At 38.8% G+C, this 20,141-nt stretch overlaps 1 protein-coding gene across 1 annotated transcript in view; it reads left to right on the forward strand.

The window, feature by feature from the left end:
• The window catches only part of CDK14 (cyclin dependent kinase 14), a 626,953-nt gene extending 607,260 nt beyond the window's left edge, over positions 1 to 19,693 (forward strand). The window contains exon 15 of the mRNA XM_049641421.1: positions 16,313 to 19,693. The gene's annotated coding sequence lies outside the window, so the exon portion shown is untranslated. The remainder of the gene's footprint in view (positions 1 to 16,312) is intronic.
• Positions 19,694 to 20,141: the final 448 nt, after the last annotated feature.

The following is a 20,141-nucleotide window of genomic DNA, read 5'->3' on the forward strand; positions in this document are numbered from 1 at the left end:
CTTAGATCCCAGAGATATTCAAAAAAAAATCCCAAGGGAGGAAAACAAGTCTGGGGGCAAAAATGAGAGCCTTGTGTGAGTGTCAAGCATGGAAAGGAACATAGGTCAAGGATTTCAATAAGAAAAGAAAGTGAGGGAAGAGATGGTGTCAAAGTGAAACCAGCTGGGTCTCACGTGTGTCTTGAGATCAAGCCCCATGCTTCTGGGTCTGAAGAGGGTTGCAAACTGCAGCCCGAGTGAACTCCTCCACAGTCCTCTGTACATCATCACATGTAGTATGTCTGCCCCATGCAGATGGCTTCATAGCCCCTGGACTCCACCTTTGTGCTCAGCTCCTGGTAGTAGGAACTGGTCTCACTGGTTGGTGTCTGGTCTCACTGTTGGCATCGTGTTCTTGTTTTGGCTTTTGTTGAGACTTCACAAGCCACTAAAACAATCATAGCAAGGTTTTCTATCCCTCCATTCTCTCAGAACCTCTGAAGAACATCCTGTTTTCTTGTTGCTTAAAAGTAAAGGAAGTGAATCTCCCTATTATTTATACTTTTCATATAAATGAAAAAAGTTTAGATTTCATTATGCCGAATCCAGTTTTTCCTTAAACTTCCTCTACTTTGGCTTAATTGTAGAAGTGTTATGAGTTTGCAAGATGCTTGGGATCCCTTCTATATGTTTAGAATTTCTCTTCAGAATGTTCCCTCAAGAATACCACCAGTTGTCATTCAAATGGTGTGCATGTGTGTATGAGTGCATTGAGGAGAGGGAGATCAAAGGAAAAAGAAATGCAAAGCTTCAAGAAGGAGAAATGAGGAATGGCCTTGTTGCATCTGATCAGGTACAAAACTGTGGTCAAAATGTATGGATACTTTGAATTTGAAGCTCTTACTCCCTTCTTTATTATCACTCAAGGAAAGAAATGGTTTAAATTAAGTTGAATAAAAGTAAAATTATGTGGATCAGAGAACTAAAGCATTTCTGTGCAAATTCCCCTGGGCACCCAAACCAGCAAGCAGATCAATGGGAAAGAGCAAGGTAGAAGGAGATTTAGGTGTGCTTGCCATGGTGACCTTGTGCTAACTGGGAGAAGAGTCATCCCTGATTCCACACTTTCCTTTTCTCTCCTTAATGGGCTCCTGAAGATCTTCAGGCTCTTCCACACCTGCAGACCACCCCAGGTCCCAGAGAGACACTATAAACCATAAACCTTTCTTGTCTCTTAGGAAAGAAGGAGCAAATAATTCATGTGCCTAGGATGAATAGGGTACAAGTGTAGTAGAGTTTAACCAAGAAGATGAAACTGAGCAAGAGTCATTAGTATGCCAAGCTTCCAGACCAAGTTCTGTTATGCCACAATTCTGAAATGACAAAACCAAAGTAAGACCACAGAAGGCAGATCAGTCTGTAAAAGCAGATACAGGAGACCATGGGTTGGTCTTCTGATGATAAGAAAAAACACTGTGATTGGTAAGAAAAACAAAACTTTGTCCAGAACATAAGAATATGAAATATTTCTCTAACAGCTGCAGCTTTCTCAACCATAAAATATAAAATGCCTGCCTTTTGCAGGTGGGGGGCCAGAGGCACAATAAATCCTCTCTAACTGCTCAGGTGAGTCCTGAGAGAGGATCATTGTCTGCAGGCCTCTCTGAGAGGGAAAACGTAGGTGGCCATATTAGAAACAATTGCAAATTCTTGGCTGATACTATTTTTTACCTTAAAAGGAAAAATAAGAGTTCAGGGTCATTGACAAAGCTATGAGAAGCTCTCAATAATGTTTATTTTCACAATGATAAAATAAATACGGCATATGAAATAAAGTGAAGAATGGGTACAATGGAATTCATTTCTATTTATCTGTTATCCTGCATTAATGTTGGTACATCACTGATAATGACTTTAATAAAGAAGAAAAGAAGAGAAGAATGAAGGATTATGTCGGAGGAAAGAATCTTTGATTCAGCTCCTCATGTTTCTGAGGATCATCTATTTAGATCCCTATGCTGGGATCCACACCTCCCAGTTATGCTTCTCTTGCAGCAGTTGCCTTCATCAGATAGAATGGTCCAGGTTCCATCTTTCTTGAAGGAACACAACCCATAGACTGAATGAGATTTTTGTTTTGTTTTGTTTTGTTTTGTTTGGGTTGGTTGGTTGTATTTTGATCATCGAGGGAGAGTGTAGGAAATCATGTAAGCCTTTTCCCCCTTAATAGAAGTCTCCCTAGACTGTGCCAGTTGTCCAAAAGGAATTACCTTCAAGTACTTAACTTTCACAGAAGCTATTTCCTCTGCAGTATGCTCTAAAATTGTGGCTAGATGGTGGAAATGCTCCTTGATGGTTCAACATTCTGACAGTCTAATCCTGAGATCCTTGACTGGGGTCCCTGGACCTACTAATGGAATTCACAAAGTTGGTGAGCCAACTTAGACTGTATGGAAAAAAAACTGACTGTAATTATAAAGATTGTCGTTTTCTAGAGAGAATTCTTGGTGTTCACCCGGTTCTTCAGTTTGGCAGTGACTCACAAAGTTTTAAGAATCATCACAGTCCAAGTACTCTGTGCCTGTTCTCCTACTGGCAGTTGCATTTATCAGTGTTTTGCCCACTGAGGAATTGGTGAGAGTAGGAAAGAGGAGGTACATTAAAGAAATTTTTTTTGTTGGTGAGAAACATCATAATCTCAGATTCTGAATTAAAACTGATGTTTTCTGGGACACCTGGGTGGCTCAGTCGGTTGAGCGTCCAACTTGGGCTCAGGTCATGATCTCACAGCTCATGAGTTCGAGCCCCGTGTCAGGCTCTGTGCTGATGGCTCAGAGCCTGAAGCCTGCTTTGGATTCTGTGTCTCCCTCTTTCCCTGCCCGTCCCCCACTCACACTGTGTCTATCTCTCTTTCTCTCAAAATAATAAACATTTAAAAAAATTTTTTAAAAAACTGATATTTTCTGTTACATAGAAATGTGACATTTCCTGTGTAATCTCGTTAAAAACTCATAAAATGATGCAGTTAAGTTTTTTGCATTTTATTGTAAGATTTACCTTAAAAACATAAATATATATAAGGGTGTAATTAATTACATGTACATTTAGAGGTGAAGTGTACTGATAAATAATAGGATGGATTAATGGATGGCTAGAACCATAGGCAGATGAATAGATATATTACAAGGCAAATATGTCAAAATGTTTATTGCAGGATCTATATAGTGGATATGTGGATATTCACTGCATAATTCTTTTGTTTTTCTGTAGGTTTGAAAAAATATGTGATCATGATATTTAGAATGCATGCAACTGTGTTTGAAAATTTTAATAAAATTGTAATAAGTATATAATCATAATATTTAGAGTACACACAATTGTAAAAGCACCACAGACAGAATAAGAGTGAAAAGGAGTGAATTTTGATTTCACAAAATTTTACAAAATCTGATTTTACAGATTTTATCTAAGTTGATTTTACAACTTAGATATTTATTGATTCAATTTGGAGGCAATTCTTAGGGGAACCTGGCTGGCTCAGTCAGTAGAGAATGTGACTCTCGATCTCAGGGTTGTGAGTTCAAGCCCCATGTTGGATGTGGAGCCTACTTCTAAAAATTGAATAAATAAATAATTTGGAGGCAATTCATTAGTACCTAGAAGTAAATGTACATATTTTCAAATTTCAAGTGAAAAGATTTTATATCAAGACGGATTACTGTGATATATGTGTAGTGCTTAGAAAGATAGCCCTCCAAACAGTGACTGTGATTGCATGCATACTTTTCTAACAGAAAGTTCTTGTTGCCATTAATTGTTTCCTAGTCTCTCTAAATATTTCTTTGCTTCATTTCACACCATTATTCCTAGTAATTTCTCTCTGCTTTATGCCTAAAATCAATACATTATAATTTTTCTTAAGAAAGTACTGAGAAAGACAAGATTTTACTTTACCATGTTAATCCAAGTATGAGTGGTTTTACATCCTGCTTGCACCGAGGTACTCAATAATTAATTATGAGAACTCTGGCCCTATGTAATTGATTATATAAACTCTAGCACTAAAACTCTGGAGGTCAGTAATTAGAAAACAAAAGAGCTTTTCCATTTTAGCATCTCAGGCCCTGCTCATTGTGCATGACATCTCATGCAGAGCCGCCAAATGGAAGAATTGCAAGAGACACATAACCAAAACAGCTTAGTGAAGCTAATGAGGGTGGGTGTGTTTTTCCCCCACATTTTTATATTTCTTACAATGTACATCTATTTAATTATTACGTTGAAAATGGAACTGGAATGATTTTACCCCCTGAAAGCAACAAAGTCACTAGATCAGTGTTTGTTTTTGTTTTTGTTTTTGTTTTTCCAAATGGCCCCAGTGTTCAAAGTCAGAACTTTTGAAAGGACTTAACAGAGCATCATGAGACGTGATAGGTGCTTAGGTACAATTTTAATGCCAGCAGACTGGAAAACAAACAGACAAGGCATGACTCTGTTCTTTAGCATCTGTGTGAAGAGGAAATAAGATCTTTCTGGATGTGCTCTGCTCACAGGTGTGGAAGGGAGGATGTCACATTCCTGACTTAACCACTGTGTGTGGGATTCTGGTTTAGGACAAGGTGAAAAAGTGTTGCATTGCCTCCCACAGTAAGAGCTCGATTCCCCTAATTCCATTGGTGCTTTTGTTTCAGTCCACCACAAGTGGCCACTAAAAAAGCATGAAGCATCCTCTAATCCCATGAGCCTGTGTGTGCCAGCTACTGTCCCTGCATTCTCCAGCTCTGTTACCATTGGAAGGGAGAGATTGACCCAGCCCTGCAAGTGCTGTTCTTTGCTCTGCCGCTGAGCCACTGAGCTGTTGGCACTTTAATTGTTTTATACTAGGAGGAAACCAGTTGTGTTGATGTGAGTGTCTTATTCATCAGACATTACAGCCTTCACATTTTTAATGAGCTGAAACTCCTAGTCCACGATGTGCAACCACAGTGAATCAAGGAAAGAGCATAGTGATGATGTTTTCTAATTTATTGCGGTTGCTCTTTAAAAGATATGACAGTATTTCAGAGCTCCAAATGCTGCAATTTGAAAGTCTGTCTGAGGTCATGGGCTAATCAAAAACAGTAAATCATGTTCGACTTACAAAGGACAGCAGAGCAGTGAAGCTAGGAGTTAGTGCACATTTGTTTTGTCTTTTCCTTTTAAATGCATATGCAAATATAAAGACACAAGTGAGCAAACTATTTAATGAGTACCTAAGGCATCTTTCTGGTGGGTAGTGATTGATATGGGGGTGGGGAAGGGGTGTCCTGTGCAGCAGAGTATCGGGCAGTATTTGCACTTCTTGTCATTTGAGAATGGCAGTCTTAGCCTCCTCCTCCGAGCCATCCTGCTCAGGCATGTGTGAATTTAAAAGATGAATTTATTGAAAGTACAACTGAGAATTATGGTAGAGAACAAGCTGATGGGTTTGAATTCAACAACCGCATTAGAGCAGAATTGGACCTACCATGGCTTCAGTAAAAAAAAAAAAAAAAAGAACTTACAGAGGAAGGTCTAAAACACTCAAGGAGAGATGAAAAATCCCTTGGAGGCTGAGAGAAGGAAGGTCCAGATCCCACCCTCTTTTCAGCAGATCTTTTGCCACTCTCCGTGTTTAGCATTTGTAACACTTTGTGACACACGTTTTGAGACCAGAGCGTCAGCATGTCTTAGTTTGTGTACTAAAGTGCCGAGTTTGCTGGCTCTGTTTTTATAAAGTTGGAAGTAGCAACTTGTCAACCCTGTTGTTTCTGTGAGGGTGACCAATTCATTGTGATTTGCTCCAGTTTTAAAACTGAGAGTCCTCCATCCTAGAAACCCTCCTCAGTCCTGGCAAGCCACATCACAGTTGGTACCCCCTCATTCTTCGAAATGCTGTGGCTCCTCTAGTGAATGCAGAGGGATTTAAACCTGGAACATAACCTCCTGCTGCAGCTATGCCAGAGGACATTGAGCCAGTGACTAAAGGAGTAGAACTTAAACACACACACACACACACACACACACACACACAACTCCATTTTATAAAATCTGTTCTTATGGTCGTGGTCCTATTTTTTAAGGCACTTTCATTTAATGAGAGAATTAATGGAAATATACTTTGAGAGAAGATGCTACCTGAGCACAAAATGCTAGTATTTATTTCTCATGACATGTGTTCTGTAATTCTCTCTCTCAGAGCTCATCTTGGCTATTAGATATAGCAACTTATGGAGCGCCAGGCTGGCTCAGTCGATAGAGCATGCAACTCTTAATCTCGGAGCTGTGAGTTCAAGCCCCACATTGGGGGTGAAGATTACTTAAAAACAAAATCTTAAAAAAAAAGATATAGTAACTAGTTATAACAGTATAACCAGTACCAAAATACTTTGGTTGTAATTTTGTGGAGATGCATATCAGATGACTTTACATGTAGATCATCTTAGTTTCCATGACTCAGCACTTAGTGATTTGTCCTTGGTCTTCATCGGGAAGTTGTTCATTGGCACTGTTCACATTGTGAGGCTGATACGTGGGCAGGGGTCGGTGCCCAGTGAGCTGGCTGTCCAGCATCCGCATCCCCCCGTCCTTGTTTGGACCCTTCTCAGGAAAAAAATGTTGCTATGATAGTGTCTACGATGTGTCGTTCTGTGACAATATCAGAATGTGCTCCACAAGAATAGATGTTTCGGCTAGAATATGATGTCCATTTTCCTACCTGTGTTCAGCAGAATACCTCAGTAAAAATTATATGACTTATGGAAAAAAAACAGAGTAAGAATTTTTTTTTCAATTTGGTAACCATAATGTCTCAGTCTATTAAGGCTGCTATAACAGAATACCACAGAATGGGGGCTTTATAAACAACAGAAATTTATTTCCCACCATTCAGGAGGCTGGAAGTCCATGGCACCAGCAGATTCATGTCTGGACCCTCTTTCACTTCTTTCCTGTGTCTTCACATGATGAAGGGGTGAGAGAGCTCTCTAGGGTCTCTTTAATAAGGGCACTAATCCCATTCATGTGAGTTCCACCCTTGTGATCTAATCACCTCCCAAAGATTCCATCTGGAAATACCATCACACTGGGGATTAGGTTTCAACATATGAATTTGGGGAGCATACAAACATTCGGTCTAAAGCACATAGAACTCACAAAAGCAGTAAAAACACTAATAAAAATACTAGCATAGCTTACAGGTGAAAGAAGATTGATGGAAGGGTTAAAGATATAGAATTTTGGATGGCAGAGCAAAATGTGCTAATATCAAGAAGACATGTGCAGTAAACAGTGAATTCCAAGCCAGAGCATGTGGCCAAGCCAAGCCAAGCAGAAGCATGTGGGTAAGTGGATGGTAGGTAGGGTACCATGCCCCTCTTCAACTCACGTGCAACTGTTTTTATGTCTCTGACATGTGGCTGCCGTGACTTGGTGGCTCAAAACTTCAACAGTAAATCTACATCTCTCACATGAAACCATCTGACTTCTGGTTTCTGCTGACACCGTTCTTTATCCATCCTTTGTAATCTAACTTCGACCACAGAAATTTATGTTTTAGCTTTGCAGATTTCTGCAATACAATGGTTCACTAGATAGAATGACATTGTAGGTGATCATATTAAATTGAATTCAAAACCCTTAGCATGAAAACTTCTTCTTCTTCAACACTTTGGATAATAGTACTAGGCAGGTTTTCATTTGAAAGAAAAAATTCCACCCAAAATGAAGTCTCAGATCTCCTCTCAGATCTTTTAATGAAAGTCAGACATGAATCCTTGTCTTTCTCTGACTGCTAAATACTTAGAAGTAGTTTTATATTTGTGTGTGTTTGTTTTAAGTTGTAAAAAATTTGCACACTGCTTGTCTATATAGCTTTGTATTTGGTTTATTTAAATATAGTTTAGTAGGACTGTAATATATAAGGAAGGTGAAAGTCTGAATCCTGTTTAATTAACTTATCCCACTTGGCAGCCAGTCAGTTATAAAGGTATGCTGAGCAAATAAAGCTTCAAATGTGAAATCCTTGGAAAGAACAAGTCCCATTTGGTAAAGGGTCTTCTATTCTTAATTTTGTCATTAAAATTATTTCAATGAGCTATTTCAAACCTCACAGTTATGTATTTGTATATGTGGACACATGATTATATAGATACGATTTTATAAAAGATTTTGTAAAAGACGGTTTGTGTCTTGGATGCTCTTAGAAGATCCAGATCAGTACTTTCCTTGTCTCCCTGCACTTCTCTTGACCTTCATTGAGACAGGACATGCTCCTAGAATTGCCATCCACATGGGTCTAAAATATGACTAGTCTTTTACATTTACATAAATCTGATTTAATAAACAGTCACACCAGCATTCTTTTCAGTTACCACTAATTATACATCATACAATGCCTGGTTTTTAATGGGGATTTCAATAAATGTTCACTGATAGTGATGATTATTAAAATGATATGTTAAGTTTCCTTGTGTGAGAAATGCTCTGTTTGAAATGTGAGACTTATAGCTTTGCCTAAAATTTTTTAATTAAAATCTCCGCTTTGGCATGAAGCTTAAAATGTGCAAAGTCACTGCAATTAGTGCCTTGTGCATCCATATGGATGTTACTAAACGGCTTTCAACTTAAAGGATTTGAGCTATTTTGAATGATGGACCTTCTGTTAAGCTTAAAACAAAGCCTGTCTATCTCTGCATTCATTTTAATTAATATTCTCTTGCTGGTCTCAAAGATGTGTTCTCTTCTGGGGGGTGGAGGGATGGGGAAGAAACATGATTATCATAAGTCAGAAATAAGTTACAGAAGTAGGTTTGACTGATTTTCTACTTCCTTCAGGAAGCTCCCAAGGAGCTTCAATGCAATGTCAGAGAACTGGAAACCACTGATTTCAAATTTTCTGCAAGAAAACTATATTTCTAGCCAAATCATGACATAATTAAAGTCACTCAAAACAACGAAGAAATTAAGCTGTCCCCAGACTTTCTGAAATCAGTATAAAGATTAAAACTTAACCATTTTGAGTCTAACATTTATGTAGAATCTACAGTATAAAACTTGAGTATATGTGTTCTATATATAAAAATGAATATATGTGCCATATATATTCATTCATATATATACATATATATATGTATGTATATGTGTGCGTGTATATATATGTGTATATATATATATGCACATATTTACTTCAGAGAGATCCATGCTTGCCTATTGCTTAGGGTTTAGCAGGCTTATTTCTGGAGTTAATTTTCTATAAGTAGTGAATGCTGCTTGAAGGTGAATTAAGTACAAAAGATTAATTTCATTGTTTTTCTTAGTATTTTAAGCAAAATTAAACTCAAGGCAGCACAGCCTGGTAGGTTTTTACTTTCCTGGATATTTTACACATGAAATCTTTTTAATGTGGTACTTGAGGAGGGGGAGCTTTCTGGACTATGTTTTCCATAATATCAGAATAAATTCTATAGACAGTTATATGTGTTAGCTAAGGCCCTGCTTTTCTAACTATTTTCAGACATCTCCCCTATAACCACTTTCCATTTGCCTTCAGAAAGATATTCACTAAGGTGGCCACTATAATCCTTTGACTATCATTTGACAATTTAGGCCAGTTTTGAATGCTGGTATAAAAGTAGACAACTAAGGGGCGGGTGACTCAGTCAGATTAAGTGTCCAACTCTTAATTTTGGCTCAGGTCATGATCTCAGATTTCACGGGGTCAAGCCCCGCATGGGGGCTCCATGCTTGGGATTCTCTCTCTGCATCCTCCCCTGCTTGCACACACACTCTCTCAAAATAAATAAATAAACTTAAAAAAGAAAAGTAGCTAGCTAAAATATCTTTATTGAGTTCTTAAGAATAAGATAAGTGTAAAAATTACAAAGCAGAATTGTAATTTACCAGAACATGTGGGTAAAATAATTTTTCTAACATGTGAATAGAAAGGCATAAAATTAGTAACTAGATTTGGCACAAAGCTAACCTAATTTTTCCACATTGTCTGAATTTTTAATTTTTATTCCTTTTTTTTTAAAAGCATGTAATTAATTACCTATCTATCTTTAAATGACTCCTGTACCAGTGGTTTGGTTTCTACATTTGAAAAGAAGATTGGAATTGGTTTTATTTCAGATAAACAGATAAAAGCTAAACTTGGTCAAATGACATAAATTGTTTTTTCTTGAAGATAATTATTTCATAATTCTATACCATCTTTGCCATTGTGAGGCAGCTTTCCTTCTGTTAAATTTTAATAATTCTTCCCTCTCTGTTAGCATCTTAACAAAGAGTCTCTCAAACAGAAATGAGCGGATTACCCTACAGTTTCACATACATCCTGGTGAATATCCTGTTCACAATTTAGGCGATGAAAGGAAAACCTACAGTTGTTTTAATTTGGAATCAAAATAATCGCTTCTCTCCAGTGAGGCTTAGAGGAGAAAAAAATGGGCCAGAGTCTTCCTGTAGAAAAAAAGAAGAATACTTCGCAGAGAGGTAATGCAGCAGGGGGGACAAAAAAAGACAATAAAACAAACACAAAACCTTAGAGTGGGTAAATAGGCTAGTGGAAGAAAGGCCATCTGATCACATAGAAGCACCCTGAGCTGGGGTCTTCAGCTGTATGGTCCCGCCGGCGTGTAAACTGCATGTGTATGTGGAGGGGTGTGTGTGTATGTACACACAGAGATTTAATGGGGAGCACAGAGGGAATTAGAAAGAGCCTGGCCCGTTTTTAATTTGGGTCTGTTTGCTTGCATTTAGCACTTAAGGGCTTCTACATTCAGTTTGCTCAAAAGAGTGATGAAGCACTCCTTGCTTATGCCTCAAATCAGAAATGCATGAAGTGCAGCTGCAGAGATAATACATTTTCCCCAAAGGCTTTGGCTGAGCAAATTAGGTGTCAATGGGGTGCCTGCGCAGGCAGTACTCTCTCTAATTAGTCTCTTGAGCCTAGTTGGTGGCGGGTATGAGATGATCTAATCAATTGGTCTGTGTCTGATGGTTCGTGTAAAAATCCTACCAGGCAGACTCTCTCCCACAGGTCACCCACCTGCACAGCGGGACTGCTCATTTTCATTTTTCATCTCCTCCATCACATGATGCTGACAGTTGGTTTTAAGAAAATTGAATCCAAAAAATATCTAGTTCATAGGGCACATGGGTCAGAACAAAGTTGCATTATGGGTACCAGCGATCCAATTAATTAATATTTATAGCTGAGAAGCTCTATGTAGATATTTCTGAATAGGGATTTTATCAATAAAATCCAATTTCTTGTTTAAAACATTCATTTCTAGAGAAAGAACATTGCAGAAGCAGAAAGCAAGGTAAAAATGGCACCCATTAATCTGATGATATATAGACTTATATGTTGATGCGCACTTAGTTGAGCTTGTAAGTTATAGTCACTGTTCATTTGTGTTGCATATGTGGTCTATTTTAATAATCAATTAAATGTAAGGGAAGGATTTATGTTGCTATTATATTTTGCTTCTCTGTGAATGTCGTTTACCATCACTCCTTCCACCTACCTCCCCACATGTCAAATGTATGATTACATTTACATCTTGAAGAATTTTTCTAGCAGTAAATTGATGCACCTTATATATAGTCCTTGAAAATTGAAACTGATGCTGATGCTGCCCAAGGAGGGAGAAAGGCTGTCCCATGCCGCTGATGAACAGTGTCAGGCAGGATACTTGGCACAATTTGGTCTACAGAGTCATCTCACAGAGATGGAAAAGAGGCTAGCTCTCATTGGCACTGCCCTTCTTTTTTATTACTGGCTCTTTTCATTAAATGTCTGAGCCCAAACATAAGTAATGGACTTATCCATAATCACCATGTTCACCATTTATTATCCAATTACTATTATGCATTATCCTTTAATATACAATTCTGCTTATGCCCTGGGTTAGGCACATGCTATTCTTCTAGAAATTACACTCGAAGAATCAGGACAAAGGCAAAGACAAACACCAGCAATGGCCAAAAAAAAAAAGTTGCATATCAACCAAACAGGATAGTAACATGCCCTGGCTCATGGTGACTACATAGTTTATTATTATGTCAGATCAGATATACTGAAAATCAGATCATTCAAACAGAATGTCATGAGGTTAAAAAAAAAAAGTTTGTCCCACAAGACCCACCTTTCTTGGCCAGTGATGTATCTGCCGATGTCTGACTCTGTACCCAGCACTGTGCTCTTTCAGTAAGAGTACAGGCACAGCGTTTGCCCTCAGTCAATGTGCCATGAGGGAACTCTACACCTAAAAATATATTCCACTCCCAAATTTTCAGATTCTACCCTCTCCTTTCCTGTTCGTTCAGCAGCGGTTTACTGAATATCTGAGCAGAGTTTCTTGGCTCTACTGTAGGGACACAGTAGTTAACAAAACCAAGCTTAATCAGAAACATAATGATGCCACCTGCCTCCTTACTTGCTCCCTCACAGGAAATGTCCCCACCCTGGAGGGACTAAATTAAGTCACTCGTTTAGGAGGTCAGCCTGGGAACCAGGTCTGCATTCAGTTGATGAAAGTGGTAGAATGGAGGAAAGCCAGCCATTGGCAGCAGTTGGCCCTTGAACAACACGAGTTTGAACTACTCAAGTCTATTTCCTTGCTGATTTTTTTTGATAAATGTAGAACACTACTGTAAATGTATTTTCTCTTCCTTACGGTTTTCCTGATAACATTTCCTCTTCTCTAGCTTACCATATTGTGGGAATACGGTGCATAATGCATATACAAAATATGTGTTAATCAACTGTTCATGTTACCAGTATATCTTCCAATCAACAGTAGGCAGTTAGTAGTTACTTTTGGGGGAGTCAAAAGTTCTATGCAGATTTTCAGCTGTGCATGGAGCCAGTGCCCCAATCCCTACGTTGTTCAAGAGTCAACTATATATCATTTGTGTGTGGTTGTAGGAACTCCATGCCTAGGTAAGCTCATGTTAAGACAAACCCACCACTCTCCCATTTGTCCAAGGTGGGCAGGCTTCCTGGAAGAGATGAAATCTCTGTCGAAGCAACATGGAAGACAAAGAGCATTTTTTTCATCTGCTTAATAAAAATGTCAAGTTTGGTAGCAGGGTTGGGTACCACCTGAAGATGCCTGTGGACAGGTGTGTTTGAAATGCTGCGGGGACAAGTGCTCTCTGTCTTTGATGTCATGGACCTCAGGAAAGATGTCAGTGCACAAGTCAGAATGCATGATTATGTGGGAGCAACAGGTAGAACAAAAGATGGATTTACTTCATTTCCCTGGAAGAACAAGGTGGTATGGGACAAACGCAGTTGTTCTCATTTAGTTATTTTTGCTAGGGTGGTGACTTATTTAAGAAAAGGTTTGATCAGGGTGCCTGGGTGGCTCAGTCAGTTAACCGTCCGACTCTTGATTTCAGCTTGGGTTATGATTTCACAGTTTCTAAGATTGAGCCCCGTATTGAACTCAGTGCTGACAGCACGGAACCTCCTTGGGATTGTCTCTCTATCCTTTCTCTCTCTCTCTCTCTCCCCCTGCTCACTCTCTCTCTCTCTCAAAATATATAAATAAACATTTAAAAAAGAGAGAGAGAGAGAGGTTTGGGGGGCCTGGGTGGCTCAGTCGGTTAAGCACAGGACTTGGGCTCAGGTCATAGTCTTGCAGTTTGTGAGTTTGAACCTTGTGTGGGGCTCTATGCTGACAGCTCAGAGCCTGGAGCCTGCTTCAGATTCTGTGTCTCCTTCTCTCTCTGCCCCTCCCCTGCTCATGCTCTATCTCTCAAAAATAAATATTTTTGTTTAAAAAAAGATTTGATAAAGGCATATCTGGGCAACCTGGCAGGGGTGAGGGCTGGCCAAGTGAGCCACAAGCAGCAAGTATTTGAGAAAATACCTGAGGAGTTTTGACTTAGTGATAGCAAAGGGCCTATGTGTGATATCCATCCAACCAGGCTTCTCACTCCACCCCCAGGTCTCTCCCAGAAACTTAAGGTAAGGGCTTTTGTTTACATTTGTGTCAGTCACTGAGGATAGGGAACTCTTAAGAATGGAATGTTACCTCTATCTAATACCATAAACAAAGTTTAACTCAAAATGGATTGAAGATCTAAATGTAATAATTAAAACTATTAGAAGAAAGCAGAAGTATTCATAACCTTAGATTTGACATTGGATTTTTAGATATGACACCAAAACCACAAGCAACAAAAGAAAAAAATGGATAAATTGGACTTCATCCTAATTAAAATTTTTTTGTGCATGAAAGAACACTATCAACACAGTAAAAAGATAATCCACAAAATGGGAGTAAATATTTGCAAATCAAGGGATTAACATCCAAAATATATAAAGAGTCCTACAACTCAACACAAAAAGACAACCTAATTTAAAAATGGGCAAAGGACCTGGAATATATATTCTCCAAAGAAGACATACAAATGTTCATCAAGCACATGAAAAGGTGCTCAACCTAACTCATCATTAGGTAAATGCAAATCAGAACCATAATGAGGTACCAGTTCACCCCACTAAGATGTCTATAATCCAAAAAAAAAAAAAGGCAAAAACAAAATAACAAATATTGGCAAGGGTGTTGTAGAGAAATTGGAACTTTAGTGTATCACTGGTAGGAATAAAAAGTGATGCAGCCACTGTGGAAAATAGTTTTCCAATTCTCAAAAAGTTAAATATAAAATTTCCATATGACACAGCAATTCCACCCCTGGGTATTTACCCAAAAGAATAGACAACAGGTGTTTAAATACTTGTCCATGAATGTTCATAGCAGCACTATTCATAATAGCAAAAAGGCAAAAACAGTCCATATACACATCAGCTCATGAATGGATGAACAAAATGGAATATTATTGGCCATAAAAAAGAATGGAGTACTGATACATGCTCCAACATGGATGGATTGTGCTAAGTGGAAGAAGTCCAACACAACAGGTCACGTATTGTAGGATTCTGTTTGTATGAAATATCCAGAACAGGTGAATACATAAAGACTGAAAGCAGGTTAATGGTTGCCGGGGCTGGGGCAAGAGGAGAATGGGAGTGACTGCTTCAAGAATATGAGGACTGCTTTGAGGGTAGCAAAAATGTTTTGGAACTAGATAGAGGTGATGTTTGCATAACATTGTGAGTGTCCAAAATGCCACTACATCATATGCTTTAAAATGGTTAATTTTATGTTCTATGAATTTCATCTCAATGAAAAAGAAAAGATGGAAGGTTACCCTTCCATACTAAGTGGAGGAAATGAGTAGAGAGTCAGGAGTGTGCTGTTCCTAACTGTGAGGCTGGAACTTTCTGCTCTCTTGGTCAGAGTAGCACCACACATCAGTGAAGTTCTTGGCACGAACAGCCTGCATGTGCAGCAGGAGGACAGCTGTGCGGTGAGGTCTCAACAAAAGATCAAGGTTCCTTCTCTGCTTGGGAGGATGACCATGTGGCACTATAGAAGGGGACAAGCAGGCCTGACCAGGCCTCGGTGACCTTGAGCTTCTAAATGGAGATGATGAGTTGGTTCTGGAATTCAGTGGAGCTGGAATCCCTGGGCTGTGTGACATGATCCTGGGAGTGTTCCTTTTCATCCTTCCTCGCAAGACATTTCTTTCCCATCCTATGACTCCATGAAAATGTTTAAGGACCAAAGAGAAATGTGAAGAGGAACAGAGGGAACATTCCTTCTTTCTTCTTGAACTGTTCACACGGAAGTAGTTACCGAGCTTAAGCAGGCACCATTGGAAACACACAGTCATAGGCAGTATGTTGGGAAGAGACTGGCAATTCAGGTCATACTGGCCAATTTTCATTCTGCTGAAAGTAGGTCTGATAATAGGCAACCAAGGAATTATATACAGCTGGATTTTTTTAAAGCATGTATGTGATCCATTTTTCTATTTCATGTTCATAAAAATGAACATGAGGATATGTCCTTTTAATGGTCTGTATGATACTACAGGCACTTAATTAAGACCAGTATCACTACTAATGATTTGGGGAAGGAAATTTGCTGAATTTCTTTTTCTCTAAATAATCCAAGAAGAAGTTAGACCATTTACATTCATGGAGTTAAGTTATTTTAAGGGAAAAAGTGTAGTCAGAACATTTGTTTATCATATTATAAGAGCTGTTTTGGTGAAGGAGAGTACTCTGCCTCTGAAATGTGTGCTCAGGGTAGCTGTGGAGAAAACGGATAGGCTCACTTTGGCCTGGCCAATTTTGATGTCTCATGTAATTTAGAAAAAATGAATGATGTAAGTTTTTGTTTTTTTGTTTTTTTTTTTTACATATAGCAATTTTCTCTTTTCCTCCTTCCAGGATTAAGTTGTCATCATTCTGGGAAGAAAAAAAAAACATTAATGAAGTGGCCAATAATACGAAGGGAATCACGGATCACTTTCCTTCCCCTCCCTGTGGTGGATTTCACTTACAAGAAAATTGAAGCTGGCAAGACCCTGTTTTCTCTGCAATTTATTTAAAACCTTGCACGCATTTGGATACCTTGTGATTTCCAAGAACTATGTGAAGATTAAGCTTTGCTTACTGATACATGGCATGTATTCTTTTCAGTCTTTTGTGTTTGATTTTGTTTGATTTCCCTCTGCAGCGCAGCGTCTCTGTAAAGGTTTTTATGCTTTCACCAGCCATGTCTTAAATACATTAAGACAACACATTTGGTGTTCACACTTCTTCAGTAATGTCTGTACTTGAAAGCCACATAGTGGCATAAAACATTGTGTGTTTTCTTTGAGAGCAGTGCACATTTTGCAACCACTAGGAAGGAAATTTTTAGCTACAGCAAACCCATGTTCTCAGACCGACTTGACAACTTGGTCCCTGGCTGTGGGGCCCCACTTGTTGCTTACCTTTTGAGGACATTTGCAAATGTGGTTTTCTCTTGGAAATAACTGCACGTGTATATAGGATATCGGAATCTGCTTAGCATTTTAAGCCACATAGCATGACTGTTTTCCAAGTAGGTTGGAAGTAAAGAAACTAATATCAAGCGTTCAGAACAAAGACAGGGATAAATTGCTTACTTTTCAACCTCTGGAAATGGAGGTAACCTTTTACATGTTTTCTGGGTCTTGTCAACATCTTATATTTTCCATCCACTCTGTTATGCTTCAGGAGTGTTTTCTAAATGGAAGAGAAAAGAGTGAGGAACAGAATGCTTAAAACCTGGGTGCAAATGAATTGTCTCTGCTGGATGAGCCCTGAAAGCCATCTTGGCTAGTTAACAGTTAAAAAAGCAAATTACAAAGTTATCCAGAGTTAAAAATTTGCTCACTTACACCAAAGCACCTTTAAATTACATTTTTTAAAACATTCCAAGCTGATTGGAAGACACCATTGGGGACCTTAACTTTAAACAGTCTCCTGGAAAAACTGCTTGAACACAGGTTGCAGAACCCATGTGGGAGTCTTGCTTTCAAGATGGCAAGGGAAAAAGAAAGGCCCAGCTTCCCTTGTTAAGATGATGAGGGACCTTGAAGGATGAAGGCATGTATGTGACAAGGAGGGAAAAGTGGACTGGGCACACGTTGTGCTTTGATGCAGAGGGAGACATGCCTGATGTAGGCCTTCTCCCAGTGGGGCCGGCCTCACTGCATAACCCCAAATAATACTGAGGCCAAGTGAGCAGTTAGGAAACTTCATATAAAGCATGAAACCTAGCCCCTCAGAACACCAATTCCTATGGAAATACTTCCATGTATGTCGTTCTACATTTTTCTATTGGTCAGAAAGAAGGAGAGACTGAGAATTTGAAATGTGTCGCACTTTTTTAGGATCGAGACTAGGAATTATGAGCCAGTTTGACAAAGGCATCTTCTGAGAGTCATGTGAGGGGAAAGGTTCTCGACAGTCAAAGCCAGCATTCCTAAGAAATTGGACCCAGAACTTCTAAGCGTTAAAAGGGTACCTTCCCTGGAGTGGGACGTAACATGCCAAGGTCACAATCCAGCCTATTCAGAAGTGGCATTCATTGAAAACTTATAGGTGCAAAGCAAGGAATTGTTTGCTAATTAATTTTAAAGAGAGCAAAAGTTACCCAAGACTAGAATGTTTACTAGTTGCTACCTAGAAATCTTTCCCATTCTTCTTTCAGACAGTCCATCCATTGGAAGTCTTTGGCTGTATTTTAACATGTGCTGAAATTAGGATTCCTTAAGATAAATATGGGGAGAAAATTTTACATGCAATCAAGAATGGCCTTGTCTGTGGTTTGTTTTGAATTATTTATTTGGGGGAGAGGCATAACTTTTGTATTTTACTAACTTTAAATCAAGAGCAGCTAATGATTAAATCTTGCTATTTAATAAGCTTTCTAATTGGAACATTTGAAAATATTTAATATTAAAAAAGACTTCAATTAGGAATGTTAGCATCATTCAGAGATATATAAGCAGCTTCTCTCTGGAATTGAAGCATAATACTCAGTATTGGGAGGTATCTGTTTTTTACAGAGATGTATGTCTCAGAAGGTCTCATTTAGGAGGTTTGTAGTTCCCCGTCCTTGTTATCAGTACAGGAAATCCAAAGTTTGCTTTGTCTCTCTCCCCTTTCCTCTCCTATTGGCAATCCATCCTCCCTCCTCCTCTCCCCTGCCTTCTCCCACTGAGGGCAGCCATGAAAATCATTACAGAACATGTTCATTAGCAGATTTATTATTCTATTGAGAAAGCAATGGAATGTTTTGTGAGATTATTTTTATATGAAGGATTAGCTTGAATTCGTACAGCTGGAATAGTAGGAACACATTAGCATGGTGACGGTATGAATGCAACATCAATGCACACATAGTATCTGAAAGAAAAATTGGGACTTCATTTCCTTAAAGGAACAGTTTGGTTGACTTAAAAATGCAAGATACATAGGACATGCAAAAATGTTTTGCAGTGCTCAAAGAAAAAACAAGGGGCATAAGACAAGGGTGGCTGTCCATCCACTGATATAAGGGTGAGAAGTTATTTCTACCTCCCAAGAGTGATAAGAAAAGTTTCCAGGGTAGCCTCCAGGTTTGCAGAGAGAGCAAAGCCTCTTGGTATCCTCTCCTCAGTGTGTACATGACAGCCAGTGTAATTAATACCCTAGCTTATGTGTCTATTTGAGAGACTCATCTGTGAATAATACTGGTTTTGTAATCTTTGTTACATAAGAGGATGTTTAGGCTGTACATACTGGGGTAGATTATTGCCTACCCCCCCCCCATCTGTAGGAATATGCTGCATAATTGCACATAACTTTTATCTCTCTTATTGGCTTATAGGCAGAGGAAACCATATATGTTACTGCCTTGCAAATTTCTCATACACCAAAAACAACCAAAAAATGTCTCAAGTAAAATAACCAATCTCCTATTTTCATCCCCCTTCCCACAGCAGCATATTTTAGAGGCACATACAAAATTGGCATTCTCTAGTTGGAAGTGGACTTTTTTAATTTTTCTTTTATCTTTTTTTTTGTATGATACACTGAGATGTGTACTTTCTAGCAGGAGGTCGGTACCTAAGAAATGTGTTAGCATCATTCAGAAAACTATTATACTCCAAAATGAAACATAGTAAGGAGAATGGAATAATGTTGCATATTTGTTACCAAGTGTAATTTGTCTGTATTATGAAAGATGTAATGGTTTGTCAGCTGTCACTGTTGTTTTCTTGTAACATGATATGGAATAAAGTATAGCAGAATCTCTGTACATTTTCTTGCTACATGTTCTTGGTGGGTGCCAAATAACACCACAGTACTGTGTCAAAGAAACATTGTCTTAAAAACTAGACACAGTCATTCTGAGAATGAAATGAGAGAAGAAACCCATAAGGCTCTTGGATGTGGGAAGGAGTGAGTTACCTGGAATGTTCTAGGAGTGTGTTAAACCCTACACCCCCCCCCTGCTTTTTTTTAAGATTTTTATTTTTTAAGTAATTTTTACACCCAATGTGGGGCTCCCACCTGCAACCCTGAGGTCAAGAGTTGCATGCTCCACCCACTGAGCCAGCCAGGCACCCCAAACCCTCCCTTTTTTTGACATGCTATGTCAAACTTCGGTAAAAGGGTGGAGGCTATGTAAAATAAGTCTGTGAGTTCCATGATCTTTGCAATACCACAGCTCCTGAATGACATCCACCACACGTGTTGTGTA

Source organism: Panthera uncia, chromosome A2, assembly GCF_023721935.1.
Source record: "Panthera uncia isolate 11264 chromosome A2, Puncia_PCG_1.0, whole genome shotgun sequence".
Classification (NCBI taxonomy): domain Eukaryota; kingdom Metazoa; phylum Chordata; class Mammalia; order Carnivora; family Felidae; genus Panthera; species Panthera uncia.